This window comes from Garra rufa, chromosome 18, assembly GCF_049309525.1.
Source record: "Garra rufa chromosome 18, GarRuf1.0, whole genome shotgun sequence".
In the NCBI taxonomy this organism is placed as follows: Eukaryota; Metazoa; Chordata; class Actinopteri; order Cypriniformes; family Cyprinidae; genus Garra; species Garra rufa.
Window position 1 is genome coordinate 38,131,834 of NC_133378.1, and position 15,666 is coordinate 38,147,499.

Here is a 15,666-nt window from a genome sequence, read left to right on the forward strand (position 1 = left end):
CATATATCATGTAAATAAAAACAGCACATACACATTATCTAAAAAATCCTTATATGTGACCTTGGACCACAAAACCAGTCATAAGGTTAAATTTTACAAAACTGAGATGTATACAACATATGAAAGCTCAATAAATAAGCTTCCTATTGATATATGGTTTGTTATGATAGGACAATATTTGGCCGAGATACATCTATTTGAAAATCTGGAATCTGAGGGTGGAAAAAAATCTAAATACTGAGAAAATCACCTTTAAAGTTGTCCAAATTAAGTTCTTAACAATATTACTAATCAAAAATTACATTTTGATATATTTATAGTAGGAATTTTTCAAAAAAATCTTCATGGAACATGATCTTTACTTAATTTCCTAATGATTTTTGGCATAAAAGAAAAATCTAGAATTTTGACCCATACAAAGTATTTTTGGCTATTGCTACAAATATATCCCAGCGACTTAAGACTGGTTTTGTGGTCCAGGGTCACATATATATATATATAATTTTATTTGCTGTATGAAACATACTTCGCATTTATCTAAAACATTTTTGGCAGGAAGCATTTATATATATTTTTTTCATTTGGGTAAAAACTAATTGGTTTTGGTGGACAAAAAAAAAAAAAAAAACTCAAAACATGTTTTCAAATTGGTCCCAATAAAGTGAATGTAGTAGCCTGAGAAAAGAAATGTAAATGGATATCATTTTGCTATGGCATTAAGATAATTATGGTTTCCAGATCACTTTTACTTTTTGTGTAATGTAAAATGTAAATAGGCTATAGTTGCAGTGTTTTCCACTGGAAAAAGTTGTTATATCCTAGATTCTGATTGTATGTTGGCTCAACTCTCATTTCATCTCTGGTGTATATATTTCTCTGTTAATAATTGCTGTTCACACTATTTTAAAAGCTTTTACATAAAATAAACGTTATTCTTGTAAAATAACACGCTCTGCAAAAATATTCAATTCATATATTTATGAGGGATCCTTAATATATAAAGATTTGGACTTCACTTAGGAGTTCAAGCATCCAGATTTAGGAGGAGTTAATGTTAGTGTAAATATGATTCATATTAAATCCGTGAAACGCTTCGAGTCAGAGTTCGTTGTCCTCGTCTCTGACGCACGAATAGCGATAGTTTTTCTTGTCAACAAAGTCTTGCTGAGGTAACATTCTGAGAGTTCCTTTCATAACATTAGCTGCTTCTATCAGACGAGGCGGGAACTCGTCCAACCTGATCCGAAACACTAGGGCTGTGTGATCTGAGGGTAAATGACCTGCTTTTTCTTTGTCAGCAACCATTTGAGCCTAAAGTGAGTTGGGGCTGATCAAGTTTTCAGCTCTTTTACGTGCTTCGGGAGACGTAAGAATAGCATTTAGGCTAGCATTTAACAGTATGGCAAGCCGTTTTAGCCTAAAAGCGTTACTTGTCGTAATTGAATTATAGAGCACTCTGAACTGTTACTAGTAAAAATGCAATTTTTACTAGTAACAATTCCAATTACAGAGCTCTCTAATTAAAGTCTTACTAGTAACAATTACAATTAGAGAGCTCTACAAATTATTTTTTACTAGTCATGTCTCCATTGACTATGGCAAGTCGTTTTAGCCTAAAATATACTAAGCGTTACTCGTCGTAATTGCATTTTTACTTGTAACAATTTAATTAGAGAGTTCTCTAATTAAATTATTACTAGTAACAATTCCAATTACAGAGCTCTCTAATTTAATTCTTACTAGTAACAATTCCAATTCTAGAGCTCTACAAATTAATTTTTACTAATCATGTCTCCATTGATTTCCATTCATTTTTAATTACAGAACTCTACAATTGAATTCTTACTAGTAACAATTGCAATTAGAGAGCTCTCTAAATCAATTTTTTACTAGTAATAATTCCAATTAAAGAGCTCTCTAATTCAGTTTTTACTAGTAACAATTTCGATTAAAGTTAATCTGAAGTTAAATTTAGTCTCTAATTTAATTATTACTAGTAAAAATGCAATTACAGACCTCCAATTCAATTTTTACTATAAAAACACATTGAAGATATGTTTTATTGCAGAGCTCTGTAATTGAATTAAACAGCTCTCTAATTCAGTTTTTATTAGTAGCAATTAAATTAGAGAGCTCTCTAAATGAAATTCTTACTAGTAAAAACTGAATTAGAGAGCTCTCTAAATGGAATTCTTACTAGTAAACATCTATTTAAAAAGAGCTCTCTAATTGGAATTGTTACTAGTAATAATTAAATTGCAGAGCTCTCTAATTGAAATTCTTACATATGACTAGTAAAAATTCATTTGTAGAGCTCTGTAGTTGGAATTGTTACTAGTAAGAATTGAGTTAGAGAGCTCTCTAAAGGCAATTCTTACTAGTAAAAATAGAATTACAGAGCTCTCTAATTGAATTGTTTCTAGTAAAAATGCAATTACGACGAGTAACGCTTAGTATATTTTAGGATAAAACGGCTTGCCATAGAACAGGTGCAGAAGTTTGTGTGCAGTTCGGCTTAGAAAATATCAGAACTAGCCTACAATAGCACAATAAGGTCGATCGACAAATACTAAGGACAATACAGTAGGCCTACAAACACTAAAGAACAAATGATGAAAGTTTCAAAAGTCATGTCAGACTCTGTGGAATGACTGAACGTGCCTTTGAGAGTGAAAAACGCGTCAGAAACCACTCGCGTCAGTAGGTTTTCAATCGGATTTGACATGAGAAGAACTGATAAAACATACCTGGGATGTTTTACCTGCACGTTTTGGGTGCTTGGGTTCTAACCAACTCGTGAGACTAGATCTACTAGTGATGATTTGGTTATGCAATTGTTAATTCACTTTTCATTTTTTAATTCTATTAAAAGCCCACATCGATTGACAACTATTCTGAATATGTGACCTTGGATCACACAACCAGTCATAAAGGTAAATTTTTTGAAATTGGGATGTATATAAGCTCTCCATTGATGAATGTTTTTTAGGATAGGACTATATTTGACAGAGATACAACTATTTGAAAATCTACAATCTGAGGGTGCAAAAAAAATCTAAATATTGAGAAAATCGCCTTTAAAGTTGTCCAGATGAAGTTCTTAGAAATGCATTTTACTAATCAAAAATTAAGTTGTGATATATTTACGGTAGGAAATGTACAAAATATCTCAATGGAACAGGATCTTTAATTAATATCCTAATGAATTTTGGCATAAAAGAAAAATCTATCATTTTGACCCATACAATGTATTGTTGGCTATTGCTACAAATATACCTGTACTGCTTTATACTGTTTATCTGTCAGGACAGATACATACCGATTTTTTTTTTTTTTTTTTACCTGATTGCAGTTTCTTAAACCTGTGACGCCCTCTAGTGGAAATGTTTATTAAAATATCCATGTGCACAAATGTGGTTACTGCTTCAATTTGCTTAAATGGAAGAAAAAAACTTTTCTTGACACTTTTGACACTTAAATTGGTAAAATAATTAACTTACGTGTTTTTTTTTATGTAAGAACTATGTACTTTTTAGTTCCCAGCTGTGCATGGGACTGTGCATTAATGTCTGAGTGTTAATGTCTGAATTACGTGTTATTTTATAAGTTATTTCATAAGCATTGTGTTATTTTAGTATTATGTATAGTATTTAATTATATTTGTATAGTAATTTAGATTACAACTTCAACATATTTTACTTAGTGCCCTAGGCAGGTTTCTAATTTTCTTTAGGTTTTTCATCTAATGTTTAGATTTCATGCCAGCTCTGTTTCCATTCATAAAAACATTTTAATAGTTTAATAGTTTTAGGATTAGTTTTAATATATGATGACCACACCAAAACTCCAGTTTTCTTTGTAATTTAAGTTTTTTGAAATTGTGTTATTTTTAACTGTACTTATTGTTAATTATAGTTTTAGTAATCTAGTACTTAAGTAATATCACAAGTAATATAATTTTCACTAATTTAATTTTCACTCAAGTTTGAATCACTATTATTATGTGCTTTTATCATTTTGGGTGTGTGTGTGTGTGTTGGTCATTTTAATACTTGAACTTATTCCTAGCCAACATTTCTAATTTTCATTTAAGTAAAAAAGTTCATTTTTAACTAATATTTTATTTAGCATACTAGCATATTTCTACTATTTCTGCCATTAAAAAAAAAATTACAGTACTTCATTCCAAATTCAGCCCATGCATGGAAAATGTGCACACTTTGTATAATATGCAGTTCAACTCAAAAGTTTACATACACCTTGCAGAATCTCTAAAATGTTAATTACTTTACCAAAATAAGAGAGATCATACAAAATGCACATTATTTTTTATGTAGTACCGACCTGATTAAGATATTTCACATAAAAGACGTTTACACAGTCCACAAGAGAAAATAATAGTTGAAATGGGGGGAAAAAACACAGTTCTAAAACTTTTTGACACTCAAATTTGTAAAATAGAAGGTAACTTACATGATTTTCTTTTTAAAATGTAAAAACTATGTATTTCTAGTTCCCATCTTTGCAGGGGACTTGATTGTGAGCGTTAATATCTAGTTTAAGTGTACATTTTTAAGCCATTTTATAATAACATCAGTGTTATCAGTGCTATTTTATTATTATTTATGGTATTTGTTTATATTTATATAGTTAGAGTTTTTCATCTAATATGTATTTTATGCCAACTAATTTTTATTTTTAGTTATAGTTTTAGCAATTTAGTACTTAAGTAATATAATTTTCACTCATTTAATTTTTTTATTTATGTTTTAGTCATTTTTATTAAGTACTTTTGTCATTTTTACAGTTTTTTTTGTCAGTAATTCTAGTACTTGAAATTAACTTATTTTGTTTTCTGGGAAACGTAAGTATCCTCTGTAGCTTCTGAAGGGCAGTACTAAATGAAAAAAAATATTTAGATTTAGGCAAAATAAGAAAAATTTACACAGCTTCATTCTGTTCAAAAGTTTTCACCCCCGGCTCTTAATGCATCGTGTTTCCTTCTGGAGCATCAGTGAGCGTTTGAACCTTCTGTAATAGTTGCATATGAGTCTCTCAGTTGTCCTCAGTGTGAAAAGATGGATCTCAAAAGCATACAGCCTTTCTTTGAAAGGGTTCAAATACACAAAAATGCTGGAAAACCAAAGAATTTATAGGACCTGAAGACTTTTTCTAAAGAACAGCAGGCAGTTTAACTGGTCAGGACAAACAAGGGACTCATAAATCTTATTCAGGTCAGTACTAGATAAAAAATAACATGCATTTTCTATTTTGGTAAAATAATTACCATTTTGCAGATTCTGCAAGGTGTGTGTAAACTTCTACAGTGACTTCTACTGTACATATTATATACTGCTGCAATAGTCAGAATAGTATGCTAATATGACATTCCAAACATAATCATTCTGAAAATACAAATAATATAATCTGACAGTGGTATCAACACACACCAGGTGGCCGCAGACCCTGCGGAGAATGTAAATCAGTGTAAATCACCATAGCGCTCTTGTATGGACAGGGATGGTGACCAAAGGTTGCAGGTTCAAACCCCCAAAGACTGGTTTGTGAGCTATCATTATTCTGCCCTTGAGTGGGACATCTCGTGGTACTGCGGTGGAATCGTCCTCGCAAAGTGAACTGTAAGTCACTTCGGATAAAAGCCTCAGCTAAATGAGTAAGCAGTAATTAAAGAGCCGCAGGAGGTCCAGATGGTCGGTTTCTAGGGGTCAGAGCTGTTTGCAGCCTCTTTAATGATGGATGAAGGGAGAGCAACATGTTTTTGGGTCTCTAATGTTCAGTTACTAAACAGTAGGACATACCATAGTTTACCTGGAGAAAGCCGTTAGCAAACAGAAAAAGTCTGCTGCACCTATACAACCAGGGTTGCCAGGTCAGTGGACAAAACTAGCTCAATTGCCAGTCGTAAACAGCCAAAAGTAGCACAATGACCATATTCCAGATATAATAACTCAAAATATGTCACTTCCATACCTGAAATACATATACAAAAAAATATATAACTACGCAAGTCATGTAGGCCCCGATTTTGTTTGACTACTCAAAATATAACTTAATTTGTGTTTGCTGATAAATTTGACATAGATCAACAAAAATTTACTGGCTCTAAAAATCTACTGCCTCTCTAGCTTAATTCAAGTTGATTTAGACAAGTAGGCCTATATGGAAACTATCCAAAGCTCTGCTCATTTTAAAGCAGTCAAAACTGCTTTTCTATATTCATCCTATGTGTCATCTTAAGGTGTACTTTTATTACATTTTTTGTTAATCTGGCAACACATCCCTTACATAAATGAATCATGGTTTTACTAAAAAACACCAAACTATAGTCAAAAAAGGTAAGCACAAATTAACCATAGTTTTGCTACACTAACCATTGTTTTACCATGGTATTTGTGGTAAAACTGGTTATACATCAAAAAACATGGTTACTACACCTTTACAGCAATAAAACCATGGTTAATTTTCTTAAAGGAATTTGTATATGTGGCTATACTTTCTTTTTTCTTTCTTTTGTTTTTTAATAGTACTGCGAAAGAAAGAAAGAATAAAGAGAAGGTTTACAATACGTGTTCTGTTCTCTGACCCAAATCAAATGATTCGCGATCCACTTCAAAGTTCTGATCTGAATCAAATGATTTGTGAACCCGCTTCAAAGTTCCAATCTGAATTAAACGATTCGCGAACCCGCTCTAAAGTCCTGATCCAAATCAAAGGATTTGCAATCCACTTCGAAGTTCTGATCTGAATCAAATGATTAGTGAACCTGCTTCGAAGTTCTGATCTGAATCAAATGATTTGTGAACCTGCTTCGAAGTTCTGATCTGAATCAAATGATTAGTGAACCTGCTTCGAAGTTCAGATCTGAATCAAATGATTTGTGAACCTGCTTCGAAGTTCTGATCTGAATCAAATGATTCGCCAACCCACTAAGTTCCAATCCAAATCAAATAATTTGTGCTACGCACTCCGAATTTCCAGTCTGCACCAAATGATTCACAAACCCACTTCAAAGTTCTGATCTGAACCAAATGATTTGAAAACCGCTCTGAAGCTCCGATCTAATCAAAATATTCAAGAACCTGCTCTGAAGCTCCAATCCAAATCAAATGATTCGTCATATGCGTTCTGAAGTCCTGATCCAAATCAAATGATTCGTGATCCACTTCAAAGTTCTGATCTGAATCAAATGATTTGTGAACCTGCTTAGAAGTTCAGATCTGAATCAAATGATTCGCAAACCTACTCTGAAGTTCCAATCCAAATCAAATAATTTGTGTTACGCACTCCGAAGTCCCAGTCTGCTCCAAATGATTCACAAACCCACTTCAAAGTTCTGATCTGAACCAAATGATTTGAAAACCGCTCTGAAGCTCCGATCTAATCAAAATATTCAAGAACCTGCTCTGAAGCTCCAATCCAAAACAAATGATTCGCCATATGCGCTCTGAAGTCCTGATCCAAATCAAATGATTTGTGATCCACTTCAAAGTTCTGATCTGAATCAAATGATTTGTGAACCCGCTTTAAAGTTCCAATCTGAATTAAACGATTTGCGAACCCGCTCTAAAGTCCTGATCCAAATCAAAGGATTTGCAATCCACTTCGAAGCTCTGATCTGAATCAAATGATTTGTGAACCTGCTTAGAAGTTCTGATCTGAATCAAATGATTTGTGAACCTGCTTAGAAATTCAGATCTGAATCAAATGATTCGCAAACCTACTCTGAAGTTCCAATCCAAATCAAATAATTTGTGTTATGCACTCCGAAGTCCCAGTCTGCACCAAATGATTCACAAACCCACTTCAAAGTTCAGATCTGAATCAAATGATTCGCAAACCTACTCTGAAGTTCCAATCCAAATCAAATAATTTGTGTTATGCACTCCGAAGTCCCAGTCTGCACCAAATGATTCACAAACCCACTTCAAAGTTCTGATCTGAACCAAATGATTCAAAAACCGCTCTGAAGCTCCGATCTAATCAAAATATTCGTGATCCACTTCAAAGTTCTGATCTGAATCAAATGATTTGTGAACCTGCTTCAAAGTTCCAATCTGAATTAAACGATTCGCGATCCGCTCTGAAGTCCTGATCCAAATCAAAGGATTCGCAATCCACTTTGAAATTCTGATCTGAATCAAATGATTCGCAATCCACTTTGAAATTCTGATCTGAATCAAATGATTTGTGAACCTACTTTGAAGTTTAAAAAATTATGATGTTTGCAAATAAAATATTTATATTTCCATTCAGAAGATAACTCCTTTCCTCGTCGAAACATCCAACACAAATCTACAAACACATTCAGGTGAGGTAAGTTAACTGGTTTACTGCTAACTGGTGAAAACACTTAATATGATGAGCAGCACTTCAAAATACATGTTAGATGGAAACAATGTGCATTATAATCAAGTTTGTAGCTTAATTCACTATAATTTAAACTGTTTTACCACTGCAATTCAGTTCAGTGACAGTTCACTAAGAAATCAGTTGAAAGCATCCAGTCATCTCATACCATTAAAATGAATGTTAAATTTATCAGTATATATTCTAAGAAATATTTGAAAAATGTGATTGTATTAGTCTATATAGAGTGATAGTCAATGTAAAAAGAGTAAATAGGAGAAGCAGATTAATAAACTTCTTCATGTAAAACATCTATAGTAATTTATTGAAATGCTTTAAGTAAGTAGCTTTTGCACATTTTTAATCCATTACAAGTGTTTTATTAGGTCTAATTAGCAGCAGAAGAGAGCAGTCTGCAAAAGTAAGTACTTCGGCCCGCTTTAATACTCCTCCTTCACATCTGCTGAAAAAGAGGAAGCAACAAATTTGAGGAGAATGCCTTTTATTGCGACATCCTAGAGCGCTTTAACCGCAGAGACTCGGGCCCACACATCTGGATGAAGATGGTGAATCAGAGCCGCAGGATGGCGGCGGGGTTATGCGTCCGGCTGCCATCATGATCTCCTCAAACTCACGTTACTGCGGTTTTCCACAACAAAGTTACGAAACCTTTGAGGTTTACCAGGAACCTCTTTAATGGCCTCCCAGAAGAGCTTGCACTAATAATGACATTTTTCAGATACTTGGACGTTCCTACTAAGTGACTGGACAATTAGGACACATTCAGAGCTGATTTATTTGGGCTTTTCTGTTTGTTTGTTGATATGGAGAGGGAAGCAGTGTCCCGGGGGGAATAATAGTTTGCATTTTTTTATTCAGAGCCAATGATAGTCTGCGTCAACAAAATTCCAACAAAATACTTTTCATGTGAGTGGGTGTATTATCTACAAATTTTAATCGTGAAATTGTGCAAATGATTTTATATTACTACTCAGTACTCACACAATATATAACTACTTATACTTAAAAAATTATAATAATAATTAAAATGATAAAAAAATTAATAAAATTAAAACAAAAAATAAAATAAAAAAAATAAATAATAGACTAATTAAAACATATTTTAAATATATTTAATATTCAGGACTTGACTGAAATAAAATTTAAATGTGGTGTACTAAAACAACTAAAACTAAAATTAAAATAAAGATGACAAAACTATACTGACACTTGGGAAAAATCAATTAAGCTGCTAAAACTTTAAATAAAATTAAAATAAAAACAGAAAAAGAAAAAAAAACAATTAACTAAAACTGTAATAAAATTATTAATATAAATATATATATATATATATATAGAGAGAGATAGATAGATATAGATATAGATATATAAATCAACTGAAGTAATATAAGGTATTAAAAATTAATGTGATGCACTAAAGCAAAAAAGTAAAATTAAAATTATATTGACCAATTAACAACACCAACAACTAATTAAAATTTCTTTTATAAAATTGTATTAAAAATTTTAATTAAAAAAGAATTTGAAATATTACTTGAAAATATATATTTATATATGAAATAACTGAAATAACATAATTTAAATGTGCTAAATGGAAATAAAAATGAATAAAATAAATAAATAAAAATGACAAAATCAATTAAGTTGCTAAACCTTTAAATAAAATTAAAATAAAAACTGAAAAATACAAAAAAAGACAAATTGACCAAATAATTTTAAATACAATTTTAATAAACATACAATAAAAACAATAAAAATATTACTTAAAAAGTATAAAAATATATATTTTATAAAATAAAATAAAAGAATAACAATTTAAAATTATAAAAACTAAATAAATATTCAAACTAAATATAATACTCAATACTTGAAATGTGGTGTACTAAAATAACTAAAACTAAAATGGAAATAAAATTAATAAAAACTATGTTGACACTTAAAAAGAACCAAAATGACAAAATCAGTTAAACTGCTAAAACTTATAAAATCTATCTATCTATCTATCTATCTATCTATCTATCTATCTATCTATCTATCTATCTATCTATCTATCTATCTATCTATCTATCTATCTATCTATCTATCTATCTATCTATCTATCTATCTATCTCTATATATATTTATATATATTTATATATTAATTATATTATATAATTAATTAACAAAATCAATTAAACTGCTAAAACTTTAACTAAAATTTAAATGAAAACAGAAAAATAAAAAATTAAATTATTAAAACATGGTTTATATTTTTATGTTTTTAATAAAAATAATTGTATTGCTTGAAGTAACATAAGGTATTAAAAATTAATGTGCTGTACTAAAATAACTAAAATGGAAATAAAAAAAAACTTTATTGACACTAATAATAAATAAATAAAAATGACAAAATCAACAACAACTACTTAAAAAATGTTAATAAAAATTACAATGAAAATACAAAAAGCAAATATATATATATATAGTTATATTTATATATAGTTATATTTATAAAATTATGTGCCATGAATACATAATATATTATATTATATATTTTTTGGCAAAAATAGAACATGATACTTTTTTTTTTTTTTTAATGTGATTCAAATGTATTTTCGTCAAATAATTGAATATTTTACATGATGAAATAAATGGAAAATAATGTAGTTATGTCTTCTACCAGCAGGGGCGCAATGCTGAAGCTAACCATCTTAACAGCTTTAAGCTTTCTTGACATCCGATTGGCTGCCGTATCCTCGGAGGGCGTGGCTTTGAAAAAAGAGGTGTGGCTTAACGAAATGGGTGTGGTTTAACTCAATGGCTCCTTTGGAAATTTAGCATTACAGCTCAAGCCACATAGCAGCTGCTTTTGTATCTAATAAGTGAAGGCCTGAGGAGAGATGTATTGGCATACAGACCAACATGTCCTAGAAAAACCCTAGAGGGAATGATGTCATGGGATTATTTTCATATTATATGCCCCTATGATCTGTGCAGGCCCAAGTGTCTCATCCTGCAGGTAGGTCGAAAGCTCATGAAAATCTACTTACATCAGTTGATTAGCACAGCAATCACCAAAGATAATCTCCTCAACTCATATCTTCAGCAATTACCCTCACAGCTCCTCCACGTGAACACAGATTAGACACAATCATCACAAAATAGACCAACACAGATACAAGGAGGTTGTTTGTAAATGCTTTCTTTGGTTTATTGGCTCATTAGAGAGCCTTCAGAGACAAATCTGTCTCCTATAAGCTTTAGAGAGTATGTTGGCGGCACAGAATGTAAATGATGCCACTGAACCGAACCAAACTTGCATATTTTGCTGATTATTGCTGCTGAAATTGATCAATTATTGTCATGTTTTGGGCTGTGCTAATCGGTCAGACTTGGGAAAAACATTTGGAGAGCTATAGACTGCCAAAAGTTATAACAAATCCAGGAGGAGAGTGCAAAAAAACCAGGCCAAAAAAGCCAAGTTATTGTGTATATTTTGAATAAGGTTTTATTTTTATATGTTCTGTTTTCACTTTAATTTTGGGTAAAGTTTTGTGTTTTTTTTTTTTTTTTTTTTTTTTTAACATGTCTACATAGTATTTATTATTTTTATTTATTGTGATTTTGTCATTTTTATTAGTTCTTTATAACATGTCTACATAGTATTTATTATTTTTATTTATTAGTTTTAGCTTTAGTACTTGTGCATTGTTGAATTGGAAAAGGTATTTCAGTTAGTTGCTATATTTTTGTTTTTAATTTTAGTTATTGTTACAATTAGTAACAAAATTAAGTAACAAAAATTGACTTAAATTTACCATTAGTTTGTTGCATAGCTAATATTTTATGTGTTAATGTAATATTTAAATAATATTAAAAAATATATCTGTCATGATAATTTGCTAAAGTAATCAGTTGTTAAATTTAATTGTTAATTTTTATTACTGTTGTTATTAATAAAATATTAATATTATTATTAAATATATTATTATTATTTATGTATTTATTTATTTTTATATTATATAAAATAAAATTTATATTTTTATTTTTATTACTGAACATGTCACATTGGATTTGGACTGTCTTCTCTGTAAATAATATATGTGGTGCTAAATTGTGAAAAATAAGAAACTTATTTCAGTTTGTTGCCATATTTATATTTTATTTTAGTTAACGTTACAAAAGTAACAAAAATGTTTTGATAATTTTAATTTTAACAAGAATAATAATTGCATTTGACTTGAATTTGCCATTAGTATGTTGTAGAGCTAATATTTTGTGTTAATGTGATATTTTAATAAGAATATTAATATTATTATTTTTATATTATTATTATTATTATTATTATTATTATTATTTATTTATTTTTTACTGAATATGTCACATTAGATTTTTACTCTGTCTTCTCTGTTTTATTTTATTTAACGTTACCAATAGTAACAAAAACAAGTAACAAAAATGTTTCAATGATAGTTTTATTTTTAACAAACATAATAATTGCATTTGATTTAAATTTGCCATTAGTATGTTGTTTAATATTTTGTTAATTTAATGTTTTAATAATAGTGAAAAATATATCATGCAAAAATTTGCTAAAGTAGTTAATTGTTAATTGAATTAAACAAATACATTTAATTCAGTTAATAATAAACTACTTTAGCAAAATTTTACCTTGTGAACTTATTTCAGTTAGTTGCCGTATTTATAATTTATTTTAGTTAATGCTAAAACTTTAACTAAAATTTTAATAAAAACAGAAAAATAAAAAATGTATATATTCATTGCTTGAAATAAAATCAACTGAAGTAACATATCGGTATTAAAAATTAATGTTCTGTACTAAAAAAAACTTAATAAATAAATAAATAAAAACCAACAACAACTACTTAATTTTTTAATAAAAATTTAAATGAAAATACAAAAATATTATATAATTATATAATATAATTAATTGACAAAATCAATTAAACTGCTAAAACTTTAACTAAAATTTTAAATATAAAAATAATTTATTAAAACAGTAATGAAATTATATATATATATATATATATATATATATATATTCATTGCTTGAAATAAAATCAACATAACATGAGGTATTCAAAAGAAGATACTTACATAGTTGTATTATTACTAATAATATTATTTTATTTTATTTTATTTTTTTTTTACTGAACATGTCACATTAAATTGTGGCACTGTCTTCTTTGTAAATAATATATGTGGTGCTAAATTGTGAAAAATGAGAATTTTTTTTTTTCTTTTTAAACTTATTTCAGTTAGTTGCCGTATTTGTGTTTTATTTTAGTTAATGTTACAAATAGTAACAAAAACAAGAAACACAAATTTTGTTTATGGTTTATAGTGTTAGTTAACAACAATATTCACATTTGACTTGAATTTGCCAATATAGTGTGTTGCATAGCTAATGTTTTGTGTGTTAATTTCATATTTTAATAATAATAAAAATATATCCGTCATGCAAAAAAAAAAAAAAAATAGCTAAAGTAGTCAATTTTTAGATTAATAAATTAATTTTTTTTATATATATATATATTAATATATATGATGCTAAATTTGTGATTTTGGCCAAAAGAAGGTAACCTGGAAGACAGCATAATGTTTTGAACATGCGTTGTCATATATAAGCCATTCTACAAAATTGGTTCAAAGTCAGAGTTGGAAACGTCTTTTTCCAATTTTTCAAATTGTATAATATCCAAGGTACACATTTCTAATAATTGTGTTCCAGGTTCTGGAACAGAGCTTTAATCTCAGTCAGATATCATTTAACTGTGTCCAAAGAGGTTTCCACTTGATCTCCTCCACCCTGATCGTGATAGCAGACCATGTCGTGACTAAACTTTGGGCCAAAACACGTCAAATCATCCGATCAAAAAACAAACCCACATCCCTACATCATTCCTGTGTCTCCACCAAACTCTGACGTCTTAACTTATTTAATGTGGTTTAAATCTTGAATATGTTTTAGAAGAATCCATATGGATATACAGACTTATTTAATAGTGTTTAAACAATGTTTGTTTGTTTTTGTATCCTTTTTATCCTTCTTTCACTTGCAAATGGATGTTTTCCCTGTCTGATTATTACTGAAAATACTTCTTATAAATACAGCTGAGGTCAAAAGTTTAAGTACACCTCGCAGAATCTGCCAAATGTTAATTATTTTATCAAAATAAGAGGGATCATACAAAAACAAAATGCATGTTATTGTTTATTTAGTACTAACCTGAATAAGATATTTCACATAAAAGACATCTACATATAGTCCACAAGAGAAAACAATTGTTGAATTTATAAAAATTGCCATGTTCAAAAGTTTACATACACTTGATTCTTAATACCGTGTTGTAACCTGAATGGTAACCTTCTGTAATAGTTGCATATGAGTCCCTCAGTTGTCCTCAGTGTGAAAAGATGGATCTCAAAATCATACAGTCATTGCTGGAAAGGGTCCAAAAACACAAAAATGCTGAAAAAACAAAGAATTTGTGGGACCTGAAGGATTTTTTTGAAGAACAGTTCATGCATTTTATATGATCCCTTCTATTTTGATTCTGCAAGGTGTATGCAAACTTTTCACCTCAACTGTATTTATAAGCACAACAGTTTTCATCATTGATGAAATGATGTGCATATTTGAATGATTTCTAAATACCGGAGTAATGATGCTGAAAATTCAGCTTTGCATCACAGAAATAAATTACATTTTAAAGTATACTGAAATAGTAAACTGGTATTTAAAATTGTAATAATATTTCACAATATTACTGTTTTTACTGTATTTTTAGTCAAATAAATGCAGCCTTTATGAACAGAAGAGTTTTTTTTATTAAAAATCAAACTGATCCCACTTTTGAATGATAGTGTATATACATTGCAAAAAATGACTTTCTTAGATTTGTTGTCTTGTTTTCAGACAAAATATCTAAAAAACCTTAAATCAAGATGTATTTTCTAGACAAGTAAAAATAATTAGATTACAAATCAGACTTTGGTGGATATTTTATAGACTGCAAAAAATGTTTCTCTTACTTAGATTTTTTTGTTTAAATATCTAAAAATTCTTAAATCAAGGGTTTTCTAGACAAGTAAAAACAATTTTTTTGTGTTCAGAAAAAAAACAAGTCAAAATTAAGAGGGTTTTTGCTTAAAACAAGCAAAATAATCCTTCAATGGGATAAGCAAAAAAAAAAAATCCTATTTCAAATAGAAAACAAGATTATTTTTCTTACCCCATTGGCTGATTATTTAACTTGTTTCAAGCAAAAATTCACT